General features: G+C 52.1%; 1 non-coding gene across 1 annotated transcript; it reads right to left on the bottom strand.

Annotated features, from left to right (window-relative positions):
- Positions 1 to 8,521: 8,521 nt before the first annotated feature.
- trnas-uga (transfer RNA serine (anticodon UGA)) lies at positions 8,522 to 8,603 on the bottom strand. Its single transcript has one exon. It is a non-coding gene; the product is annotated as a tRNA-Ser (tRNA).
- Positions 8,604 to 8,824: the final 221 nt, after the last annotated feature.

Below are 8,824 nucleotides of genomic sequence, written 5' to 3'. Positions count from 1 at the left end.
CTGTACTACATCGAATCTCAGGGATTGGGGATCTGTAGTCAATGACACTGTGGGTCGGCCTGACGAATGGTCTCACTGCCGGGAACTGTACTACATCGAATCTCAGGGACTGGGGATCTGTAGTCAATGACACTGTGGGTCGGCCTGACGAATGGTCTCACTGCCGGGAACTGTATTACATCGAATCTCAGGGATTGGGGATCTGTAGTCAATGACACTGTGTGTCGGCCTGACGAATGGTCTCACTGCCGGGACCTGTACTACATCGAATCTCAGGGATTGGGGATCTGTAGTCAATGACACTGTGGGTCGGCCTGACGAATGGTCTCACTGCCGGGAACTGTACTACATCGAATCTCAGGGATTGGGGATCTGTAGTCAATGACACTGTGGGTCGGCCTGACGAATGGTCTCACTGCCGGGAACTGTACTACATCGAATCTCAGGGATTGGGGATCTGTAGTCAATGACACTGTGGGTCGACCTGACGAATGGTCTCACTGCCGGGAACTGTACTCCATCGAATCTCAGGGATCGGGGATCTGTAGTCAATGACACTGTGGGTCGGCCTGACGGATGGTCTCACTGCCGGGAACTGTACTACATCGAATCTCAGGGATTGGCGATCTGTAGTCAATGACACTCTGGGTCGTCCTGACGAATGGTCTCACTGCCGGGAACTGTACTACATCGAATCTCAGGGATTGGGGATCTGTAGTCAATGACACTCTGGGTCGGCCTGACGAATGGTCTCACTGCCGGGAACTGTACTACATCGAATCTCAGGGATTGGGGATCTGTAGTCAATGACACTGTGGGTCGGCCTGACGAATGGTCTCACTGCCGGGAACTGTACTCCATCGAATCTCAGGGATTGGGGATCTGTAGTCAATGACACTCTGGGTCGTCCTGACGAATGGTCTCACTGCCGGGAACTGTACTACATCGAATCTCAGGGATTGGGGATCTGTAGTCAATGACACTGTGGGTCGGCCTGACGGATGGTCTCACTGCCGGGAACTGTACTACATCGAATCTCAGGGATTGGGGATCTGTAGTCAATGACACTGTGGGTCGGCCTGACGGATGGTCTCACTGCCGGGAACTGTATTACATCGAATCTCAGGGATTGGGGATCTGTAGTCAATGACACTGTGGGTCGGCCTGACGAATGGTCTCACTGCCGGGAACTGTACTACATCGAATCTCAGGGATTGGGGATCTGTAGTCAATGACACTGTGGGTCGGCCTGACGAATGGTCTCACTGCCGGGAACTGTACTACATCGAATCTCAGGGATTGGGGATCTGTAGTCAGTGACACTGTGGGTCGGCCTGACGAATGGTCTCACTGCCGGGAACTGTATTACATCGAATCTCAGGGATTGGGGATCTGTAGTCAATGACACTGTGGGTCGGCCTGACGAATGGTCTCACTGCCGGGAACTGTACTACATCGAATCTCAGGGATTGGGGATCTGTAGTCAGTGACACTGTGGGTCGGCCTGACGAATGGTCTCACTGCCGGGAACTGTACTACATCGAATCTCAGGGACTGGGGATCTGTAGTCAATGACACTGTGGGTCGGCCTGACGAATGGTCTCACTGCCGCGAACTGTACTACATCGAATCTCAGGGATTGGGGATCTGTAGTCAATGATTGTGTGGGTCGGTCTGACGAATGGTCTCACTGCCGGGAACTGTACTACATCGAATCTCAGGGATTGGGGATCTGTAGTCAATGACACTGTGGGTCGGCCTGAAGAATGGTCTCACTGCCGGGAACTGTACTACATCGAATCTCAGGGATTGGGGATCTGTAGTCAATGACGCTGTGGGTCGGCCTGACGAATGATTTCACTGCCGGGAACTGTACTACATCGAATCTCAGGGATTGGGGATCTGTAGTCAATGACACTGTGGGTCGGCCTGACGAATGGTCTCACTGCCGGGAACTGTACTACATCGAATCTCAGGGATTGGGGATCTGTAGTCAATAACACTGTGGGTCGGCCTGACGAATGGTCTCACTGCCGGGAACTGTACTACATCGAATCTCAGGGATTGGGGATCTGTAGTCAATGACACTGTGGGTCGGCCTGACGAATGATCTCACTGCCGGGAACTGTACTACATCGAATCTCAGGGATTGGGGATCTGTAGTCAATGACACTGTGGGTCGGCCTGACGAATGGTCTCACTGCCGGGAACTGTACTACATCGAATCTCAGGGATTGGGGATCTGTAGTCAATGACACTGTGGGTCGGCCTGACGAATGGCCTCACTGCCGGGAACTGTACTACATCGAATCTCAGGGATTGGGGATCTGTAGTCAATGACACTGTGGGTCGGCCTGACGAATGGTCTCACTGCCGGGAACTGTATTACATCGAATCTCAGGGATTGGGGATCTGTAGTCAATGACACTGTGTGTCGGCCTGACGAATGGTCTCACTGCCGGAAACTGTACTACATCGAATCTCAGGGATTGGGGATCTGTAGTCAATGACACTGTGGGTCGGGCTGACGAATGGTCTCACTGCCGGGAACTGTACTACATCGAATCTCAGGGATTGGGGATCTGTAGTCAATGACACTGTGGGTCGGCCTGACGAATGATCTCACTGCCGGGAACTGTACTACATCGAATCTCAGGGATTGGGGATCTGTAGTCAATGACACTGTGGGTCGGCCTGACGAATGATCTCACTGCCGGGAACTGTACTACATCGAATCTCAGGGATTGGGGATCTGTAGTCAATGACACTGTGGGTCGGCCTGACGAATGGTCTCACTGCCGGGAACTGTACTACATCGAATCTCAGGGATTGGGGATCTGTAGTCAATGACACTGTGGGTCGGCCTGACGAATGGTCTCACTGCCGGGAACTGTACTACATCGAATCTCAGGGACTGGGGATCTGTAGTCAATGACACTGTGGGTCGGCCTGACGAATGGTCTCACTGCCGGGAACTGTATTACATCGAATCTCAGGGATTGGGGATCTGTAGTCAATGACACTGTGTGTCGGCCTGACGAATGGTCTCACTGCCGGGACCTGTACTACATCGAATCTCAGGGATTGGGGATCTGTAGTCAATGACACTGTGGGTCGGCCTGACGAATGGTCTCACTGCCGGGAACTGTACTACATCGAATCTCAGGGATTGGGGATCTGTAGTCAATGACACTGTGGGTCGGCCTGACGAATGGTCTCACTGCCGGGAACTGTACTACATCGAATCTCAGGGATTGGGGATCTGTAGTCAATGACACTGTGGGTCGACCTGACGAATGGTCTCACTGCCGGGAACTGTACTCCATCGAATCTCAGGGATCGGGGATCTGTAGTCAATGACACTGTGGGTCGGCCTGACGGATGGTCTCACTGCCGGGAACTGTACTACATCGAATCTCAGGGATTGGCGATCTGTAGTCAATGACACTCTGGGTCGTCCTGACGAATGGTCTCACTGCCGGGAACTGTACTACATCGAATCTCAGGGATTGGGGATCTGTAGTCAATGACACTCTGGGTCGGCCTGACGAATGGTCTCACTGCCGGGAACTGTACTACATCGAATCTCAGGGATTGGGGATCTGTAGTCAATGACACTGTGGGTCGGCCTGACGAATGGTCTCACTGCCGGGAACTGTACTCCATCGAATCTCAGGGATTGGGGATCTGTAGTCAATGACACTCTGGGTCGTCCTGACGAATGGTCTCACTGCCGGGAACTGTACTACATCGAATCTCAGGGATTGGGGATCTGTAGTCAATGACACTGTGGGTCGGCCTGACGGATGGTCTCACTGCCGGGAACTGTACTACATCGAATCTCAGGGATTGGGGATCTGTAGTCAATGACACTGTGGGTCGGCCTGACGGATGGTCTCACTGCCGGGAACTGTATTACATCGAATCTCAGGGATTGGGGATCTGTAGTCAATGACACTGTGGGTCGGCCTGACGAATGGTCTCACTGCCGGGAACTGTACTACATCGAATCTCAGGGATTGGGGATCTGTAGTCAATGACACTGTGGGTCGGCCTGACGAATGGTCTCACTGCCGGGAACTGTACTACATCGAATCTCAGGGATTGGGGATCTGTAGTCAGTGACACTGTGGGTCGGCCTGACGAATGGTCTCACTGCCGGGAACTGTATTACATCGAATCTCAGGGATTGGGGATCTGTAGTCAATGACACTGTGGGTCGGCCTGACGAATGGTCTCACTGCCGGGAACTGTACTACATCGAATCTCAGGGATTGGGGATCTGTAGTCAGTGACACTGTGGGTCGGCCTGACGAATGGTCTCACTGCCGGGAACTGTACTACATCGAATCTCAGGGACTGGGGATCTGTAGTCAATGACACTGTGGGTCGGCCTGACGAATGGTCTCACTGCCGCGAACTGTACTACATCGAATCTCAGGGATTGGGGATCTGTAGTCAATGATTGTGTGGGTCGGTCTGACGAATGGTCTCACTGCCGGGAACTGTACTACATCGAATCTCAGGGATTGGGGATCTGTAGTCAATGACACTGTGGGTCGGCCTGAAGAATGGTCTCACTGCCGGGAACTGTACTACATCGAATCTCAGGGATTGGGGATCTGTAGTCAATGACGCTGTGGGTCGGCCTGACGAATGATTTCACTGCCGGGAACTGTACTACATCGAATCTCAGGGATTGGGGATCTGTAGTCAATGACACTGTGGGTCGGCCTGACGAATGGTCTCACTGCCGGGAACTGTACTACATCGAATCTCAGGGATTGGGGATCTGTAGTCAATAACACTGTGGGTCGGCCTGACGAATGGTCTCACTGCCGGGAACTGTACTACATCGAATCTCAGGGATTGGGGATCTGTAGTCAATGACACTGTGGGTCGGCCTGACGAATGATCTCACTGCCGGGAACTGTACTACATCGAATCTCAGGGATTGGGGATCTGTAGTCAATGACACTGTGGGTCGGCCTGACGAATGGTCTCACTGCCGGGAACTGTACTACATCGAATCTCAGGGATTGGGGATCTGTAGTCAATGACACTGTGGGTCGGCCTGACGAATGGCCTCACTGCCGGGAACTGTACTACATCGAATCTCAGGGATTGGGGATCTGTAGTCAATGACACTGTGGGTCGGCCTGACGAATGGTCTCACTGCCGGGAACTGTATTACATCGAATCTCAGGGATTGGGGATCTGTAGTCAATGACACTGTGTGTCGGCCTGACGAATGGTCTCACTGCCGGGAACTGTACTACATCGAATCTCAGGGATTGGGGATCTGTAGTCAATGACACTGTGGGTCGGGCTGACGAATGGTCTCACTGCCGGGAACTGTACTACATCGAATCTCAGGGATTGGGGATCTGTAGTCAATGACACTGTGGGTCGGCCTGACGAATGATCTCACTGCCGGGAACTGTACTACATCGAATCTCAGGGATTGGGGATCTGTAGTCAATGACACTGTGGGTCGACCTGACGAATGGTCTCACTGCCGGGAACTGTATTACATCGAATCTCAGGGATTGAGGATCTGTAGTCAATGACACTGTGGGTCGGCCTGACGGATGGTCTCACTGCCGGGAACTGTATTACATCGAATCTCAGGGATTGAGGATCTGTAGTCAATGACACTGTGGGTCGGCCTGACGAATGGTCTCACTGCCGGGAACTGTACTACATCGAATCTCAGGGATTGGGTATCTGTACTCAATGACACTGTGGGTCGGCCTGACGAATGGTCTCACTGCCGGGAACTGTACTCCATCGAATCTCAGGGATCGGGGATCTGTAGTCAATGACACTGTGGGTCGGCCTGACGGATGGTCTCACTGCCGGGAACTGTACTACATCGAATCTCAGGGATTGGGGATCTGTAGTCAATGACACTCTGGGTCGTCCTGACGAATGGTCTCACTGCCGGGAACTGTACTACATCGAATCTCAGGGATTGGGGATCTGTAGTCAATGACACTGTGGGTCGGCCTGACGAATGGTCTCACTGCCGGGAACTGTACTACATCGAATCTCAGGGATTGGGGATCTGTAGTCAATGACACTGTGGGTCGGCCTGACGAATGGTCTCACTGCCGGGAACTGTACTCCATCGAATCTCAGGGATTGGGGATCTGTAGTCAATGACACTCTGGGTCATCCTGACGAATGGTCTCACTGCCGGGAACTGTACTACATCGAATCTCAGGGATTGGGGATCTGTAGTCAATGACACTGTGGGTCGGCCTGACGGATGGTCTCACTGCCGGGAACTGTACTACATCGAATCTCAGGGATTGGGGATCTGTAGTCAATGACACTGTGGGTCGGCCTGACGGATGGTCTCACTGCCGGGAACTGTATTACATCGAATCTCAGGGATTGGGGATCTGTAGTCAATGACACTGTGGGTCGGCCTGACGAATGGTCTCACTGCCGGGAACTGTACTACATCGAATCTCAGGGATTGGGGATCTGTAGTCAATGACACTGTGGGTCGGCCTGACGAATGGTCTCACTGCCGGGAACTGTACTACATCGAATCTCAGGGATTGGGGATCTGTAGTCAATGACACTGTGGGTCGGCCTGACGAATGGTCTCACTGCCGGGAACTGTATTACATCGAATCTCAGGGATTGGGGATCTGTAGTCAATGACACTGTGGGTCGGCCTGACGAATGGTCTCACTGCCGGGAACTGTACTACATCGAATCTCAGGGATTGGGGATCTGTAGTCAGTGACACTGTGGGTCGGCCTGACGAATGGTCTCACTGCCGGGAACTGTACTACATCGAATCTCAGGGACTGGGGATCTGTAGTCAATGACACTGTGGGTCGGCCTGACGAATGGTCTCACTGCCGCGAACTGTACTACATCGAATCTCAGGGATTGGGGATCTGTAGTCAATGATTGTGTGGGTCGGTCTGACGAATGGTCTCACTGCCGCGAACTGTACTACATCGAATCTCAGGGATTGGGGATCTGTAGTCAATGATTGTGTGGGTCGGTCTGACGAATGGTCTCACTGCCGGGAACTGTACTCCATCGAATCTCAGGGACTGGGGATCTGTAGTCAGTGACACTGTGGGTCGGCCTGACGAATGGTCCTACTGCCGGGAACTGTACTACATCGAATCTCAGGGACTGGGGATCTGTAGTCAATGACACTGTGGGTCGGCCTGACGAATGGTCTCACTGCCGCGAACTGTACTACATCGAATCTCAGGGATTGGGGATCTGTAGTCAATGACACTGTGGGTCGGCCTGACGAATGGTCTCACTGCCGCGAACTGTACTACATCGAATCTCAGGGACTGGGGATCTGTAGTCAGTGACACTGTGGGTCGGCCTGACGAATGGTCTCACTGCCGGGAACTGTACTACATCGAATCTCAGGGACTGGGGATCTGTAGTCAATGACACTGTGGGTCGGCCTGACGAATGGTCTCACTGCCGCGAACTGTACTACATCGAATCTCAGGGATTGGGGATGTGTAGTCAATGATTGTGTGGGTCGGTCTGACGAATGGTCTCACTGCCGCGAACTGTACTACATCGAATCTCAGGGATTGGGGATCTGTAGTCAATGATTGTGTGGGTCGGTCTGACGAATGGTCTCACTGCCGGGAACTGTACTACATCGAATCTCAGGGATCGGGGATCTGTAGTCAATGACACTGTGGGTCGGCCTGACGAATGGTCTCACTGCCGGGAACTGTAGTACATCGAATCTCAGGGATTGGGGATCTGTAGTCAATGACACTGTGGGTCGGCCTGACGAATGGTCTCACTGCCGGCAACTGTACTTCATCGAATCTCAGGGATTGGAGATCTGTAGTCAATGACACTGTGGGTCGGGCTGACGAATGGTCTCACTGCCGGGAACTGTACAACATCGAATCTCAGGGATTGGGGATCTGTAGTCAATGACACTGTGGGTCGTTCGCCGTACACTGGCGAACACTAGTGAGTCGTATTGACACTAGTGGGTCGTACACTACTCGCTTCTACCGCTTGCTGCCCGCGATCTGCAACATCTCCAGCTGCAGAGACGTACCGGAGATTTGATCAGGGGAAAGCTCTAGTTACAGCTGAGGGAGACGCTAATGCTCTCGGGTGGACTCTGCCACAACTACAGTAACACCGGAATTGAGTGCGATTAGAATCTGACAGAGGATGAAAATGCCTCGCCATGCGAATCGTAGAGCGAAAGGACAGAGTCCACTTCTTTACACTGACGCTGAAATGTCCGTTCTCCGAGTTTGATTCTTTTAGTTTAACAAGACAGTAAAATTCCGAACTGCAGAGAGTTTAAGCTGACTCGAGGGGATTGATCAGAGTCAGAATAGAAATGAACATTTCATAATGAGTAGAAATGTATTGTATTGAATTGTATTTAAGAGTGTAAAAATACGCAGTTCTATACTGAACACAGAGGGTGCAGAGCGCAGACAGCATCAAGGGTGTTAAATTTTATTGGAAGTGGGGTTGTACGTGTGTGCGCTGCGAGCAGGGTTCGAACCTGCGCGGGGAATCCCCATTGGATTTCAAGTCCAACGCCTTAACCACTCGGCCATCGCAGCTGAAGAATGTTCAGCATCGCATCAATGTTCAGCACCCACCGTAGCACTGCCCCTGAAGTGAGGGTTTTACTTGATTTATGCTTAGTAATGGAAAAGGTGATTCATTATTCCAATACAAATAGTATAATTGGACAGCTGTGGAATTTGTTTCAACACCGTTAGGTCAGAACGGGGGTGTGGAGGGATAACACTGACGTCAGTATCGTAAATGAAGGAGATTT

The sequence above is a fragment of the Hemitrygon akajei genome, unplaced genomic scaffold, assembly GCF_048418815.1.
Source record: "Hemitrygon akajei unplaced genomic scaffold, sHemAka1.3 Scf000129, whole genome shotgun sequence".
Taxonomy (NCBI): Eukaryota; Metazoa; Chordata; class Chondrichthyes; order Myliobatiformes; family Dasyatidae; genus Hemitrygon; species Hemitrygon akajei.
The sequence above is the reverse complement of the archived record's forward strand: the minus strand, read 5'-3'. Positions and strand labels throughout refer to the sequence as shown.